General features: G+C 39.9%; 1 long non-coding RNA gene across 1 annotated transcript; it reads right to left on the minus strand.

Moving 5' to 3' along the window:
• Nucleotides 1-11,185: 11,185 nt before the first annotated feature.
• On the minus strand, nucleotides 11,186-12,912 carry LOC111819147 (uncharacterized). Its single transcript, XR_002822910.1, has 3 exons — nucleotides 12,726-12,912; nucleotides 12,333-12,392; nucleotides 11,186-11,267 (listed from the first exon to the last, which is right to left on the minus strand). It is a non-coding gene; the product is annotated as an uncharacterized LOC111819147 (long non-coding RNA).
• Between the last annotated feature and the right edge of the window lie 5,026 nt (nucleotides 12,913-17,938).

Consider the following 17,938-nt stretch of genomic DNA (forward strand, 5'->3'; position numbering starts at 1 on the left):
AAATTCCAAAGACTGAAGTTACACCATCAAAAGGAGCATAAACAAACAATGTTTTCTATCTATTCATTCTACAACAGCCACTGTGATCCCTGTTTCCAAAATGTTTCCAAGTTTAAAACTGATTTCTCAATTACTGATTTTTTTAAAGCATGTGGACAAACAAAGAGTTAACAAATGTGTTCTCATACTATGAGAGAAGGACATTCCACAAACTTCAGAGTCAAAGACAGCAGATTCTGTCTTTGCTGCTCATTGTTTGCGTGACTTTGAGCAAACTGCTTAAGCTCTCTGGTTCTGCTCCCTTAAAATGGGGATGATAATATCCTCCTAGTAAGGAGCCCTGTGAGTGCAGTGGTCTAGCACTCAGCTGCTAACTGACAGGTCATCGGTTCGAACCCACCAGATGCTGTGCAGGAGAAAGATATGACAGTTGGCTTGCCTAAAGATCACAGCCTTGGAAACCCGATGGGGCAGTTCTACTCTGACCTACAGTGTCACTATGATAAGGAATCAATTCCACGGCAACAGGTTGTTGTTGTTAGGTGCTGTCGAGTGGGTTCCAACTCGTAGCAACCCTTTGTGCAACAGAAACACTGCCCGATCCTGTGCCATCTGCACAATCTTTGCTGTGTTAGAGCACATTGTTGTAGTTACTATGTCAATCCATCTCGTTGAGGGTCTTCCTCTTTTTCACTGACCCTCCACTTTACCAAGCACAATGTCCTTGTCCAGGGACTGGTCCTTCTTGATAACATGTCTGAAGTACATGAGACGAAGTCTCGCCATCCTTGCTTCTAAGGAGCATTCTGGTTACACTGCTTCTAAGACAGATGTGTTCATTCTTCTGGCAGTCCATGGTGTATTCAGTATTCTTTGCCAACACCATAATTCAAAGGCATCAATTCTTTTTCAGTCTTCCTTATTAATTGTCCAGCTTTCACATGCATATGAGGCAATTGAAAACACCATGGCTTGGGTCAAGTGCACGTTAGTTCCCAGAGTGACATCTTTGCTTTTTTTTTTTTTTGCTGTAAAGATCAACTGAAATAATGCCTATATAGCACTTAGCTCAATGCCTAGAAATCACTCAATAAATACTTTGCTATTGTTAAAATTATGGTTATAATTATGATAAGTCACAGGAAATGTGTTCCAAAATCTACAAACACCTGAAGTACAACCCTACATGACTTATTTAATATATCCTGTGACTATATATATGTGTATATGTATAAGTATATAGATATATATATAATCTCAGAAATGAGGTAGTACTTATTTATCTAATGCAAAAATTGAAAAATGAACACAATATATCAATGCAGATAAATCCATAACAGAACAAGAAACCAAATCCCCTCACATCAATCGCCTATACAAGCTAAAACTACCAAATATTTCAAGCAATTCACAGGAACATCAATTCTCAGAGCCAGAAGGGAATTCATTCACTAATTCTATTCTTACCGGATACAAATATCAAGGCCCAGAAAGTCACCAGAGGGCAGAATCAGGCCAAACAAATACTTAATGATCTAGTTGGATAAACTAGAACCTGTGCCTCCTCATAAAAGTAATAATAATATTAACAAGCAGGTATACATGTTCCAGGCACTGTTCTAAGCATGTTCCATATATGGATTCATTTCTACATATTGACTCAATCTATGACTTTCCATGTATTGACTCATTGTCTCCATAACAGCTCTTAGAGATAAGGACACCATGGAAGGGAGCAGTCAAGAAAAGAGCAAGTGGCAGAGTAGGATGGGAACCCTGGCCAGCGTCTGCAGTCTATCATTATGCTGTATGATCTGCACAGTCCAATATGGTAACCACTGATCACATGTGAGGAGCCCCTGAGTGGTACAAACAGTTAAGGGCTTGACTAGTATCCAAAAGGTTGGCAGTTCAAACCTACCCAGAGGTGCCTGAAAGAAAGGATTGGCGATCTGCTTCAGATAGATCATAGCCTTGAAAACCCTATGGAGCAGTTCTACTCTGCACACATGGGGTCACCATGGGTCGGAATCGACGTCACAGCAATTGACAACAACAACAATGGTTACATGTGGCTATATTTTAGATTTAATAAATTAAATAAAATTAAAATTTTTGTATCTGAGGTACAGCAGATAGCTTTTATATGGTCTTTCACGCCATGGTCTTGTAACTCCCACCAAATGATTAGGTGTGACTATGCAAATAAGGTGCTTGTGGCCCACCAAGGGGAGTGGATAGCTTGATAATAATGCAAATAAAGTGCATGGCACTCTTGTATGGGTGGGACCATGCAAATATGGTGTAATGGAACCCTAACAAGGGGATTGGTCAGTTTTGCCATACCACTAGGCTTAAAATGAGCCATCCCAGTGGCAGGATATGGGGGACCTCACCACCACCAAGGGGAAGAGATGGGAGCAGAGTGCATCCTTTGAACCCAGGATCCCTGAGCTGGGAACCTCCTGGACCCAGGAGACAGAGAGAGGAAGCTGTAACACCAGACATGGCGAGAAGCAGCAGCAGAGAAACAGCAGCAGCAGGGGCAGCAGGGGCAGCAGAACCAGACTGGCAGGAGATAGTGCAGTGTGCTTCCCAACCCACCGAGTGAGAGAGCTGAGTGTTTTGGGGCAGGAGCCTTGTTGGCGAAGTGTGGTGCCTCCAGGCACTTGGTGGAGCTAGGCTTGCCGACCCAAGGAGCTAGAGAGCTGAGAGTCTTTCGCAGAGTGGGGTACCTCTGGGCACTTATTGGTGGAGCTAAAGAGCTTTGTAACACTTGCCCAAGCAGGGCAGAGGCTGAGGGCCAGAGAGAGCCCTACTTGCGGGCATGGCCGAGAAGAAGCTGTTTGGATGGAAGAACTGTATCCTGAGCCATTTCTGATCCTGAATTGTAACCTATTACTTCATTAATAAACCCCACAATCATGCGTATTGTCTGTGAGTTCTGTGTGGCCATTGCAACAAATTATCAAACCCAGCAGAGAAGTAGAGAGTGCCGTGAGAAGGACAGTTGGTGTCAGAATTGGTAAAAAGTTTGGAGAGATAAGGCATGTCTAACCTCTGCCTCACAGGAATCAGCTTTGGGCTATTGATCTTGATTCTCCTCCCCGCTTATAAAGTTAGAGGAGGTCAGATGCCCCTGGCTACACGATTTTTACAGTTCTTCATTGGTACTAGCCACAGTGAAAGTGTTCAGTAGCCACATGTGGCCAGTGGCTCCTACTGGACAGCACAGATAAAGACTATTTCCATCATCACAGAAAGTTTTATTAGACCATGTGGCACAGGCAAAACCTCATGTATTATGCACCTAACCACATATTTTACTGCCTCATGGACAAAGCCTTGCTCTAGCTGTCTATCCATTTTGCCTATCTATTTTAATAGTTTCACTTGAATTCAAAACAAATTTAGGTTATTTCGTTCTTTTACTGAACAAGCAGTTTATTTAGTACTATATTTTGCACAGCTATTCAATATAATATATCAAGGGTTGCAAAGCAACTAAGAAACATGTTCTCTGCCCCTGAAAAGTTTAGAATTTACTTGAAGAATGAGTGAATTTTCTAATGTCTGTTACAACTGGGCAATGCTGTATTCCAGTGAAACAAATTTATAGGATAGTAGAAAGGCATCATTGTAGAGGCTAATCCAACTAACAATGCATTTTTTTCTAAATATTTTCTTGCACTCTTATTGCTTAGAACTTTAAATGCATTCCTCCACAGAAACTTTGACACATGTGGTTAAGTCCTATTTCTTCTGACTAAAGCTACATAATCTATGATTTATCTGAAGCATTGTACCTTTTGCTAATACAGGACCTGTGATGGTTAATGTTATGTGTCAACTTGGCTAGGCTATGATTCTCAGTCGTTTGACAGACACTATGTAATCATCTTCCATTTTGTGATCTGATGGGAGGAACCAATCAGTTGGAAGAGGGGGTTTCCTTGGGGATGTGGCCTTCTTCCAGTATATAAATGGATGTTTTGGCAAAGCTCTCTCTCTCAATCCCGCAGTCTTCTCATCGTCTGATCTCCATTTTTTGCAACGTAACCCAGCAGAGGCCTCCAGCCTGTCACCTAACCTGCAGATTTTGGGTTCATCAGACCCTGCAACCACGGGAGCCAGCAGAAGTCTTCAGCCTGTTGTCTGACCCACAGATTTGGGACTTGCTAGCCCTCACGATTGCATGTGCCATTTCCTTTCTCTCTCCATTTATATATCTATATATGCTTCACTGGTTTTGTTCCTCTAGAGAACCCAAACTAAGACAAGACCTTTTCTTCAGATAGAAAATGAAAGCATGGAGCCTGAGGACCTCTGAGATACATTCTGGCTCTAAAATTCTTTGTAATAGTGGTCCTTCCGAAACAGTCGTTTTGTATTGAAATAACCCCAAAATTAACCTCATGTAGGAGTCAAGGAAAAAGTAACAACATACATAGGCCTGAGGTGGAGGAAGGATGTTTGCGGGCAAGTCATATCTTGCAATGGAATCAAATTGCACCATGTTTGTGATCTTCTAGCTCTAGCCAAACTCATGCACCCCCCAGAAGTAATAGAAATTCTTGATGATCAATTACTTTGCATCAGCATCTATTCTCTCTATTCTTCTTTCCATTCTAATTCTTTCTTCTTTTCTTCTAACGTCATCTTCTCTTTAGACCTGAAAATGGCACAACAGTCTTTTCAGGATTAAGTTTCTCATGATCTGTTACGAGAACTAGTGAATGTGTTCTTCCTTAAAACTCCTCCTTCTCCATCTCCTTTTCCTGTTTCTTATGAAGAAGAACTACCATAATGGGGAACTTACTATATGTCAAAGCATCGTGCAATGTGTATTATTCTTGTTGTCTCATTTAATCTCAGAACTACCTCACCAGGTAGAGTTATGAGATACATTTTATAGAGAGAAGACCAAGGTGTAATTTATGGAAGGTCACGTAATGAGTGGAGGAGACTGGATGTGAATTGAGGTCTGTGTCCAAAGACTGTGTTTGTATGTTTATTTTTGTTTTATAATATTTTATTGTGTTTTTGGTGAAAGTTTACACAGCAAATCAGGTTCCCATTTAACAATTACTACACAAATTATTCAGAGATATCGGTTACATTATACACAATGTGTTAGCATTCCATTAGTTCCCTTCTGGATGTGTTGCTTCCAGTAATCTGGTTTTCCTGTCCCCTTACCTTTTCATCTTTGCTTTAGAGTAATTGCTGACCATTTGGTCTCCTACAGATGATTTTTTAAAGGTGTGAAGTAGTCACTGGTAATAGTCTTTATTTTATGAGCCAATCTGTTATTTAGCTAAAAGGTAACCTCAAAGGGTAGCTTCGGTTCAAGGTTTATGGCATATCTCAGGGAAATAGTCTCAGGAAGTCTCGTAGTCGCAACCAGTCCAGTAACTCTGGACTTTTTAAGAATTTGAGTTCTGTTTCACATTTTTCTCCCCTTCTATCAGGATCCATCTAGTGTAGCCCTAATCATAATGATCAGTAGTGGTAGCCAGGCACCATCTAGTTCTTCTGGTCTCAAGGTAGGTGAGACCATGGTACATGTAGACTGTTAGTCCTGCAGACTAGTTTCTTCTCTGAGTCTTTAGTTTCCTTCTTTCTCTTTTGCTCCAGACAAGAAGAGACTGATCAAAGACTGTGTTCTTTACCACTGCAGCAGACTGTCTCCAGCATCCTCAAATCAGGGATGCCTGGTGAAATGGAAAGTGCTTTCCTGAGGGAGTAAAAACACTTTGGTTTTCATCCTATAATAACTTTGACTGTTATTGTGGGGAAATTATTTAATGTCTGGATTTCACTTTTCTTATTTGTAGGTTGAGGGGCCAAAGTAGAGGATTTTTGAGTTTTCTTCCAGCTCACAACTAGAATTCTGTTCTACCAATATATGTATATTTTCATTTTCCTCCCAAATAGATTATTTTTACCACATTTTAACTGATTGTAACTAGTATTTTTTGATTGTCACTATGAGCCAGGCATTTCACATGCATTATCTCATTTAATCTTTATCACAGTCTTTTGAGGTAAGTACCATTATTTATTATCTTAGTTTTATGATGGAGACATTGAGGTTCACAGCAGCTATGTGACCTGCCTCACATAAGAATGACAGAATCTGGGCTCAAATCAAAGGCATCTGACTCCATACTCCCCAAAAGCTACATTGACTTCTGATTACATCCATAACTTCTCTGTCCATGGTCAGAGGCCATATGGTAGACTTTGTGTGTGTGTGTGTGTGTGTGTGTGTGTGTGTGTGTGTGGTAAAATATATAAAATAAAACATTTGCCATTTTAACCATTTTTTATAATTCAATGACATTAATTACATTCACCATGCTATGCAACCATCACCACTATCCATTTCCAAATGTTTTTTATCCCTCTAGACAGAAACTCAGTACCCCTTGAGCAATAACTCTTCCTTTCCTCCTCCCCACCAAGCCATGGTAACCACTAATAAACTCCTGTCTGTATGCATTTGCCTATTCTAGATATTTCATCTAAATGGAGTCATACAATATTTGTCCTTTTCTGTCTGACTTATTTCAACTCAGCATGTTTTCAAGGTGCAGCCATGTTGTAGCATGTATCGAAACTTCATTTCTCTTTAAGGATGAATAATATTCCATTGTATGGATATACCACATTTGTTTATCTATTCATCTGTTGATGGACACTTGAGTTGTTTCTACCTTTTGGCTCTTGTGAATAATGTTGCAAGGAACATTGGTGTACAAGTATCTGTTTGAGTCTCTGCTTTCAAGTCTTTTTGATATATATACCTGGGAGTGGAATTGCTGGGTCATGTGATAATTCCAGAAACCCTGGTGGCATAGTGGTTAAGAGCTATGGCTGCTAACCAAAAGGTCAGCAGTTCGAATCCACCAGGCACTCATTGTAAACCCTGTGGGGCAGTTCTGCTCTGTCCTATAGGGTTGCTAAGAGTCGGAATCGACTCGACTGCAACGGGTTTATGTTTTATGGTAGTTCTATGTTTGGCTTTTTGAGGAACCTCCAAACTGTTTTCCCCAGTGACTGCACATTTTGCATTCCTACCAGCAATGGATGAGGCTTCCAATTTCTTCAGATCCTCGCCAACACTTATTTTTCATTTTTCTGATAATAACCATCCTAGTGGGGGTGAAGTGGTATCTCACTGTGGTTTTGAGTTAGATTTCCCTTATGACTAACGATACTAAGCAACTTTTCATGTGCTTGTTGGCCATTTATATTCCTTCTTTGGAAAAATGTCTATTTAAGTCCTTTGCCCCCCCCCCCTTTTTTTTTTTTTTGAATTGGGTTGTTTCTCTTTTTGTGGTTAAATTGTAAAAGTTCTTTATATTTTCGGATATTAAACCCTTATCAGATATATGGTTATCAAATATTTTCTCCCATTCTGTGGATGTCTCTTCACTTTCTTGATAAAGTCCTTTGATGCACAAAAGCTTTTCATTTTGATGAAGTCTAATTTTTCTTGTCTTGTATTGTTCGTGCTTTTGTCATATCCAAGAATCCATTGTTGAAAACTAGGTCTCAAAGCATTATGTTTTCTTTTAAGCATTTTATTATTTTTGTTCTTATATTTACATCATTGATCCATTTTGAGATAATTTGCACATATGGTCTGAGGTATGGGTTGAACTTTATTCTTTTGTATATGGAGATCCAGTTGTGTCAGCACTATTTATTAAAGAGACTATTCTTTCCCCCACTGAATGGGCATGGCACCCTCATCGTTAATCAGCTGACCATAGATGTATGGATTTATTTCTGGACTCTCAATTTTGTTCCATTGGTCTATATGTCTGTCATGGTACTGTCCCAATACCAGACTGTTTTGATTACTGTAGCTTTACAGTATATTTTGAAAATGGGGAATGTGAGATCTCCTACTTTGTTCTTCTTTTTCAAGATTGCTTTAGCTATTCAAGGCCCCCTTACAAATCCATATGAATTTGAGAATTGGCTTTTCCATTTCTGCAAAAAAAGTTGCTGGAATTTTGATAGGGATTGCATTGAATCTATAGGTCCTTTTGAGTAGTACTGACATCATACCAACATTAAGTTTTCCACTCCATGAATACAGGATGTCTTTCTATTTATGTAGGCCTTCTTTAATTTCCTTCAGCAATAATTTACAGTTTTCAGTGAACAAGTCTTTCGTGCTGAACTTTTTATAGTAGACATATATCTGGCAATACAGAGTAATAATGAAGAAATATATAAAATTCAAGAAAAAAAAGGAAATAACAGGCAAATATATCTTGATGAATAGCCTCCTAATAGTATTTGATTCAGCAGATATGTTCAACTTTTACCTGCCTCATTTAACCTACAGCATTGACCTTCATTTGTGAATTAAGCTGACTTACATTGCATCTTTAAAAATTCCTATTACGAACACTGATTCCAGTTGCTCCATTAAGCTTAAATTGCTTAATATGGTTTTTTTAATTGGAATTTCTCCCTACAAATTTAGTAATAATAATTTTTAAAATGGGTAAATCCTTGCTTTACAATAATGTCTGTAAATGGACCTTTCGCATATCCACACCTTAACTGCCCAAGGTTCTTGGACACTAATAGCCTCAGATAGGCTCTGAGCCCCTCTCATGTTTGGCAAACAGTACTGGTTTATGAGAGCAATTAAGATATCACTGAAACTATCGCTCATTATTCTCTTGGACTAGATTTTTCCTTATGTGGGCAGCTATAATCTATCATTTTTTTTTTTTTATTACTAGCTTAATCGAAAGTGTCGTATAAAAATTCCTCTGTGGGAGAAACTATTTTGTTCAGTAAACCTTCATCTAAAGTGAGAATAGCAGCACAATTGGAAGAGCGTAGTCGATGTCACTGAACTGTGCATGTATAAATTTTTGAAATGGTGTATCTTTGGCTATGTATATTTGCACCAAAAAAGAAAAAGGTCGAGAAGGGAGAGGGCTGACATGTTGTGGGGTTGTTAACCAATGTCATAAAACAATATGTGTACTACTGTTTCATGAGAATCTATTTGTTCTGTAAACGTTCACCTGAAATACCATAAAAAAATTAAAGAAAAAAAAAGAAATAAAAAAAAATTCCTCTGTGGTATGAATAAATGGACAGATATTTGATAAAACAAATGCAGTAACATTTTAATTGTAGAATCTAGGAAGTGGGTATATGGGTGCTCACTGTACAATTTTTTCAACTTTTATATTTGAAAAATTTTACAGTAAAATGTTACAGAAAAATCTCTCTTGTAAATTCATTATTTATTCTACAGATATTTATGGCTCCCTACTATATACCAAGATCCTAGGTGGCTCTAATGGTTAAACACTCAACTACTAACCGAAAGGATGGCAGTTGTAACTCACCCAGAGATGTCTCAGGAGAAAGGCCTGGCAACCTGCTTTTGAAAGGTCACAGCCTTGAAAAGACTACATGGGACAGTTCTATTTTGCACACATGGAGTCACCAGGAGTCAGAATTAATTCAACGGCAACTGGTTTGGTTTACTATATATCAGGCACTGAGGTACACTCTGCTACAAAAGGAGCAAACAGTTTAATGCATCAATCCTGAGGAGTTGCTTACGTAACTCAAAGCTGAGGATTGGATATTCTTTCAGCGGAGAGAGGAAAACCCCTATGACCCTCCCCGGCCTGGAAAGCCCCTAGTTATGCACCAGTTGATAGTGCACCAATCAAGGACTGCCAAATGGATTTGAAAGCCAATAAGAGAACACAGCCCCCCACCAATTCCCACCACCCCGCATTTCTTCCAAAAATCCTACCCTAAGAGAAAACCCCACCCTAATAGAACATTGACCAAAGACTGTCTTAAGACTTCTTCCTTTAGAAAACTCACTCTCCTTTCAAATCCCTTTGAGTGTCTACCCAAAGGAACCAGTGTAGTTGACTCCCTTGCTATAGTAAGCTCTGAATAAACATCTTCAGGTGATCTTCATCCTTTTGATAATCTTCAACTATGGTTTTCAACATGGTCAACTAAAATCAGTTGTGACAACACTTCGAAAACAAACACAGTACGTACATTTGTTTTTCTGTATAATCCCACTCCCCTTTGTATTCCAATCTGCTTTAAGAGAGAAGGAGATGAAGTTCCAGGTAGCTTGCATAGAAGGGCAGGCACCTAACATGCATCCTTGGGAATGTCTTGCTTAGAAGGTGAGCTGTAATGTGTGTCTCCTGGGGGATGGGGGACATTGAGAACCACTGAGTATTTACATGTAATTCAGCTTTAACTCAGTATCAGTGTGTTAGCAAACTCTGTGCCTCCCCCAAAGTAAAGGACAAAGATGTGGGCACAGTAATGGTGGCATGTGGGCTGTATGTTTACATTGGGCCACAGTGGCTGGAATATTTCAGCGTGACTAAGCCACTCAAAGGGACCTAATAAAAATGATGGTATTTGTCCTATTTTGGTGAGTAGTGTCTGGGGACTTAAACAGCTTGTGATCAGCTATCAAAGATACTTCACTGGCCCCAACCCATATGGAGCAAGGGAGAATGAAGAAAACCAAAGATACAAGGGAAAGATTAGTCCAAAGGACTAATGGACCACAGCCTCCACTAGATTAAGTCCAGCACAATTAGATGGTGCCCGGCTATCACTGCCGACTGCTCTGACAGGGATCACAATAGAGGATCTCAGACACAGCTGGAGAAAAATGTAGAACAAAATTCTAACTCACAAAAAAAGACCAGACTTACTGGTCTGACAGAGACTGGAAAAACCCCAAAAGTATGGCTCCCGAACACCCTTTCAGCTCAGTAATGAAATCACTCCTGAGGGTCACCCTTCAGCGAAAGATTAGACAGGCCCATGAAACAAAACGAGACTAAAGGGGCACACCAGCCCAGGGGCAAGGACTACAAGGCAAGAGGAGACAGGAAAGCTGGTAATGGGGATCCCAAGGTCGAGAAAGGGAGAGTGTTGACACGTCATGGGGTTGGCAACCAATGTCACAAAACGATATGTGTATTAATTGTTTAACAAGAAACTAATTTGCTCTGTTAACCTTCATCTAAAGCACAGTAAAAAAAAAAAAAAAAAAACATTGTATTTGTCCATCTATCTTATTCAATCCTCCCATCCCACCTGACTAAACACTCACATATTCATTCTTCGAGGCTAATTCAAGTCTCACCTCACTCACAATGCCTTCCCTCTTCGTCCCTAACCAAATTGATTACCTTCTCCATCTTGAAAGTCTCAAGTTATAAACCCTGGGAAAAAGAAAGAAACAATCTGTTGTAAAGTCTTGCTGAAAATGGAGAGGAATATGATTAACGATCCTTGCAGGGATATGCCCTCCACATTTTAATTTTGAAGATGACAGCTAGCATGGCACATGGCACTGCCCAATTTCTTTCTCTTCCACACCCCATCAGATTTTTCAGCTTTGACACAGAATTGTTGCCTTGCTTCCTATGTCCTTCCCCTCCAGATTACCTAATAGAGATTTGTAAACTATCACTTAACTCTGAATCAGCAGAGCTTATGCAAAAGGGAAAACCTAGCAACCATAATATCCAGACAATAGGATATTGGATCTTGAAGTTTCGGGGTTGGTATGAGACAATGAAATCTAATAGTAGATATCAGCTTCATACAATAAACACTTTTTTTTACTGCATGTTAATCATATCTGAATGATTTGTAAGATAATGAGTGCCTCATCTTTAGACGTATAACAGAAGGAGCCTAAATGAGACCTTTAGGATGTTTCCATTGGGTGGAAAGTTGGAAAAAAAGTGACTTCTGAAATCTTTCCAATATGAAATTTCTAGCAAAGTTTTTAAGATAGGATCTAAATAGATAAAAAGAATACAAGAAAGAAAAAAGGCGAGAGAAAACAAACTTCCAGCTAGTGGCAGGGTTGCAAAAGGATGACTCCACAGTGAGCCCATAGGTTTGGTGTCTGTTACATGTAAACTCCTAGGATAAGAACTTTGGACTTGTGACACAACTGGGCACTACATGCAGCCTCTCTCTGGCTTTATGTAAATAGACTTTTGACCTGTTGCCTATGACACTATCAAGGAGTGTTCGTACAGACCCAGCCAGACAGCTGTGTCAGGCACAGCACAGAGCCACCTGATGCCTCAGAGGCTGCTCTCAGCCTCAAGTTCCAATCATCTCTAGTCTCGTCAGGACTGAGGGGCCTGTGGTCCAAAGGGCGATTCAAGGATTCTCAGGTACTGGGGAGGTGGGTGGGGACAGCAGTCCGAGGGCTTCTCCGTCCCAGACCCCTTTGACAATCTCATGAATTTTCTCCCTCCCAAACTCACGTTATCATCCAAATGAACCTTCTCTTCCTCACAAAAATGGAAGTACATGTAAAACTGTGCCTATAAAACAAAACAAAAAAGCCGATTTCAATTCTGCTCAAAAGTAAACTTGAATGAGAAAGCCGCGATTGTTGGCCTTGAAAAAGAAAAGAAAATTGTATATTGATTTTTGATACCTAATCATGTTGGCTTATATTTCCTATGGCAACAGATGTTGCAAGTATTGACTACAGAGGAAACCACAGGCACCACAATTTGCCTGACTGTGATGGGTGTGGCAGACACTGCTAGTTGTTTAGGTAATATCGCATCTCTATTTCATCCTCATTAAGTGAATCGCAATTTTTACAGGAATAGCCATGTGCCCAGCTTAAAAAAGAAAACTATATTTACCAGACTCTTTGGCAGCTAAATGTGGCTGTAGGACACGCTTCAGGGCACCAAGATATAAGCAGAATTTGGTTGAAGTTTCTGGAAACGTTGCAAGTCCTAATATAGCCACTTATCCATCCCCCTTCATCTTTCCTCTTCTTCATTCCTGGAACAAGAACACAATCCTTAGATGTTCAGTAGCTACTCACAAAGGACAGGAAAGCAGAAAGGTACAATGAGCCTGTTGCTGGAGAAGCTGCATTGAACCCTGAGATGATGATCTCCATACGCACTGCAAGAAAAATAAACCCCTTAAGCCTTGAACTGAAACTATCCCCAGAGGTCACCTTTTAGCTAAATAACAGATTGGCTCATAAAATAAAGAATATCACCTGTGAGCACTGCGCTTCTTTAAAAAATCATCTACAAGACCAAATAGTCAACAATTACTCTAACAGATAAAGAGAAGATGGTAATAGGGAAGATAAACTACATTATTGGAAATGGAACAACCTGAAAGAAATAATAAAAATGTTGACACTTTGTGGAAAATGTAACCAATGTTACTGAACAATTTATGTAGAAATTGTTCAATGGGAACCTAATTTGCTGTGCGAACTTTCACCAAAAATACAATATTATTAAAAAAAAAAAATATGGTTGGCATCATTGAGACCAAAAACATTCCTCTGACATGTGAAGAATCTAATAAAGCTTATTTCAGAAAAATAAAAATAAAAAAGCTTATTTGCTTAAGCAGTGTCAAAGTTTCTGTTACTCTCAACTGTCTGTAGGTGGCAACCATTTTGTGACCATGAAGCACCAAACCTAAGGGCAAAAAGTAAACATCCTGCAGATATTGAAGCAGAAGGAAAGAAAGGGCATGGGACCCCGTGACATTGACCAGTCACCCAGCCAGAGGCATTGGACCCCATGACATTGACCGGTCACCCAGCTAGGGGCATGGGACCTTGTGACATTGACCAGACACCCAGTCAATCTGGGAACACCTACCTCTGAACACCTTAGGTATATTTCTTAGCTTCCTGTGGCTGCTGTAACAAAGTACCACAGATTAGGTGGCTTAAAACAACAGAAATTTATTCTCTCATAGTCCTGATGGCTTGTTATTGTTGTCAGTTGCACTCGAGTCAATTTTGACTCAAGGCGATCCCATGTGTGCAGAGTAGAACTGTGCTCCACAGGGTTTTCAAGGCTGTGACCTTTCTGAAGTAAATCACCAGGGCTGTCTTCCGAGGCACTCTGGGTGGGTTCAAACTGCCAGTCTTTGGGCTAGTAATCAAGCACTTAACCATGTGTGCCACCCAGGGGCTCCTAATCCTGGAGGCTAGAAAGTCTGAAATGGAGGTGTGTGGAAGGCCCTGCTCTCTCTGAAGGCACTAGGGGAGAATCCCTTCAAGCCTCTCCCAGCTTCTGGTGGCTCCTGGTGTTCCTTGGCTTGTGGTAGCATCACTCTAATCTCTGCCTCTGTCTTCACATGGCCATCTTCTTTCTGAGTCTGTCTCTCTGTGTCTCTTCTCCTCTCTTTATAAGGACACCAGTCATATTGGATTAGGGCCCACCCTACTCTGGTATGATCTCATGTTAACTGATTACATCTGAAAAGACCCTATTTCCAAATAAGTCACTTTCACAGGTAACCGGGGTGAGGACGTCAACGTATCATTCTGGATGACAAAATTCGAACCATAACAGTGTACAATAAACGTCTTTTCTTAAAAGGCAAGCAGGAAATTGTTTCCCTCAGCTCTTGGAGTGTAAAAGAATGCACGCTGACACAGGCAAGGACTGGGACCTACAAAATCATAGGAGTTCTACAATAGTTTAGCTTAACTAATAAAGGATGTCTGCCTTGAGCATTGTGCTCTTTTAAGAACAATCTATATGGGACCAAATTGACAATAGCAACTCAAAAGATCAGATAGGAAACGGTCTTAGTTATCTAGTGCCAGTATAACAGAAATATCACAAGTAGATGGCTTTAACAAACAGAAATTTATTTTCTCACAGTTTAGGAGGCTAGAGAAGTCCAAATTCAGGGTGCTGGCTCTAGGGGAAGGCTTTCTCTCTCTGTGGGCTCTAGAGGAAGGTCTTTGCCTCTTTTGAGCTTCTGCTCCTGGGCAATCTTCATGAAGCCTGGCATCTCTCCTTCCCTGTCTCTGCTTCCTTATCTGCTCTTTTTGTATCTTGTAAGAGAGTGACTCAAAACACACCCTACACTAATCCTGTCTCATTAACGTAACAAAGACAACCCATTACCGAATGGGATTATAATCACAGGCATAGAGGTTAGGATTTACAACACATATTTTTTTGGGACACAATTAAATCCATAACATTACACCCTTTGGCCCCCAAAATTCATGTCCTTGTCACATGCAAAACACAATTCACCCCATCACAGAAATTTAGGTGGCAGTAAATTCATGTCAATGGGAGAGGAACAATTTGGAAAAGGAGGGTGAAAATGGTTGCACAATTTGAAGACACTAATCAATGTCACTGAATTGTACATGTAGAAACTGTTGAATTGCTGTATGTTCTGCTGTTTATATTCTCAACAACAACAAAAATAAAAATAAATTAAAAAAAATAGGGGTTCTAAAATGTCATCTATGTCATTGAGTTGTAAATGTGGAAGTTGTTGTGTTGGCTAGTATTTTGGTGGGTATGTTTTCACCACAATAAAAAAAGAGAGAGAGAAAAATCATGGGGGTTCTACAGACGTAACAAAAAGAAACTCAAGAACAATGCCACAGTAACAGCCAAATCTATGAATAACCAGCCAAAACCTTAGCAGGTCAGTCCATGGAAACAGTTACCTGGCCAAGTGAGAACCAGCTAGAATAATGCCACAGCTCCTCAGCCTTGGGCTCCATTTGAAATGAATGCTAGACTAGCCTGGAAGGAATTTCAAAACTTCCCCTGCGTTGAGTAAGTGCCTACTTATCCTACAGGCCCAGCTAGAAAGATCAAGGAAACCATGAGAAAAGTTCCTTGTATTTACACAGCCAACCTATCTCTGGAGAGATTGATGATTTCATTTTGTTTTTAATAATAATTCATCGTTGCTATATTCTAGGGGGAAGATGGAGGGATAAGGGATAATTACTGCCATTCTAGAGAGGGGAAAAGATAGAACATGAAATGTCAAAAGCCCTGTATAAAGATAGCCAGTCAACCAGGAGGAGTTAGATTCCAGACCTCTTAACTCCTCGTCAAGCCTCTGTCGCTCAGGCACCCTCTCTCCTGATGACTCAGGAGAGCCAAATGAGGCACTTGGTTGCTAAAGCCTTCCTTGCACCTCCCAGAAACCAGGGAAGGACACAAACAGAACACAAGTTAAGAAGGTGAATCAAACTAGCGCACTCAAATTATTGTAATTAAGGTGCTCTAGTAATGTTTTGGCTCCTAAAGATTCGGAATAAAAAAGACAGAGAAGGACGAAAAAAATGTAAGGAAATTACCAATGTATAGGAACACTTAAAAGTCAGAGATATTTTCAAATAACTTCTACAAGTAAGCAAAAATTGAGAAACTATAAGTAGCAGAGAGGGAAGACATAACTTAGAGATATATTAAGTATTATTTGAGGGTTAACTGAAGTTAAGTCAGACTTTTGTTTTTATTTCTTAATAAGGTGTGTTACATTCCTTTCAAGATAATATGAGAGGGCTTGAAATAAAGTCTACAAAAACCATATTGTTGTTGTTGCTGCTGGGTGCCATCCAGTCGATTCCGACTCATAGTGAACCCATGTGACTGAGTAGAACTGCCTCATAGGTTTTCCTAGGCTGTAATCTTTACAGAAGCACACGTCAGGTCTTTCTCCCGAGAAGCCACTGGGTGGGTTGCAACTGTCAAACTTTCAGTTAGCAGCTGAGTGCCTAACCTTTGTGCCACCAGAGTTCCTTACATAAATCAAACGGTCTTTAAACACTGCCTGAGTTCAAACTCAATCCTGCCACTTACTAGCTATGTGATTTAACCTCTCATTGTTTCGAGTTTACCCATCAAGTTACCTGTGGAAGCAATGACGGCACGAGTCTCAAAGGGCAGTTACCTCATTTAAGAGATAATTCATCTGAAGTCTCTGGAACAGTACCTGGCCCATAATGAACATATTATGTAGATGATTATTTTTGCTAGAGGAACTGAATAATATAATTAACATAGATTTTGAAAATATATTGACATATATGTACATACATATGTAATATAAACATTTGGAAGAATTAAAAGAATTGATCATCTCTTGGGGCATTAAGAGCTTTCAATAGATCCTAAAAAGTACAAAATATAGAATCTATATTCTGTGGTTACAGTACAATAAGTAACCGATACTTTTTCTTTTTTTTTTAAATCTAACCACTGGGAAAATTTAAACATTTCCTTCTACCCCTCACCCAACCCACCATCACTGAATAAGGTATCTTGTTTTATTGGGGTGGGGGGTGTTGTGTGTGGTATATATATGTAATAAAACATTTGCCATTTCAACATTTGATTGTTTTTGGTGTTGTTTTCCCTGCTATAAATACACGAGGAATTTTCTCATTTTCTTTTTAAAGATAGATGTTGTTGTTTAGTGCTGTCTAGATGATTCTGACTCATTAAGATAGATAAATCCATTGCTGTCGAGTCGATTTCGACTCATAGCAACCATGTAGGACAGAGTAGAACCACCCCATAGGGTTTCCAAGGAGTGGCTGGTGGATTCCAACGGCTGACCTTTTGGTTAGTAGCCAATCCCTTAACCACTGCACCACGAAGGCTCAATAGTTGGTCTTAAAATTCTTGAGTTCTAGATTCCTTTGCTCTAGAGAGGAGCTAACTTCGTTTTGTGAGATGCATGAGGGGAAATACGTTTTGTTCTCAGGGTAAGAGAAGAATGTGGCCCTTCCCAGGGAGGTTGCTGGATCCCAAGAGACCAAGGGCTTGGGGCCTCTGCAGGTGGAGGGTCTTGGCTCGGTCTGGCTCCTTGGCCACCAATAAAGAACTAAGCACCATGGCTTCTGAAGCCTCAGCAAAGATCCTTGAAGCCAAATTTGATGTTGAGATTGTGGAAGCCACCATTAGAGGCTGCCTCCTAAAAAAATACTGTTGTAGAACTCTTTCTGAAAGTGTGTGACCCACACACTCCCTCTCTCTTCTTCACTTATCATCCCTCAGGATCAGAAACAAAAAGTTTTAGCCATTTTTTCTTCTGTATC

This window comes from Trichechus manatus, unplaced genomic scaffold (assembly GCF_000243295.1).
Source record: "Trichechus manatus latirostris isolate Lorelei unplaced genomic scaffold, TriManLat1.0 scaffold00278, whole genome shotgun sequence".
NCBI classification, from domain to species: domain Eukaryota; kingdom Metazoa; phylum Chordata; class Mammalia; order Sirenia; family Trichechidae; genus Trichechus; species Trichechus manatus.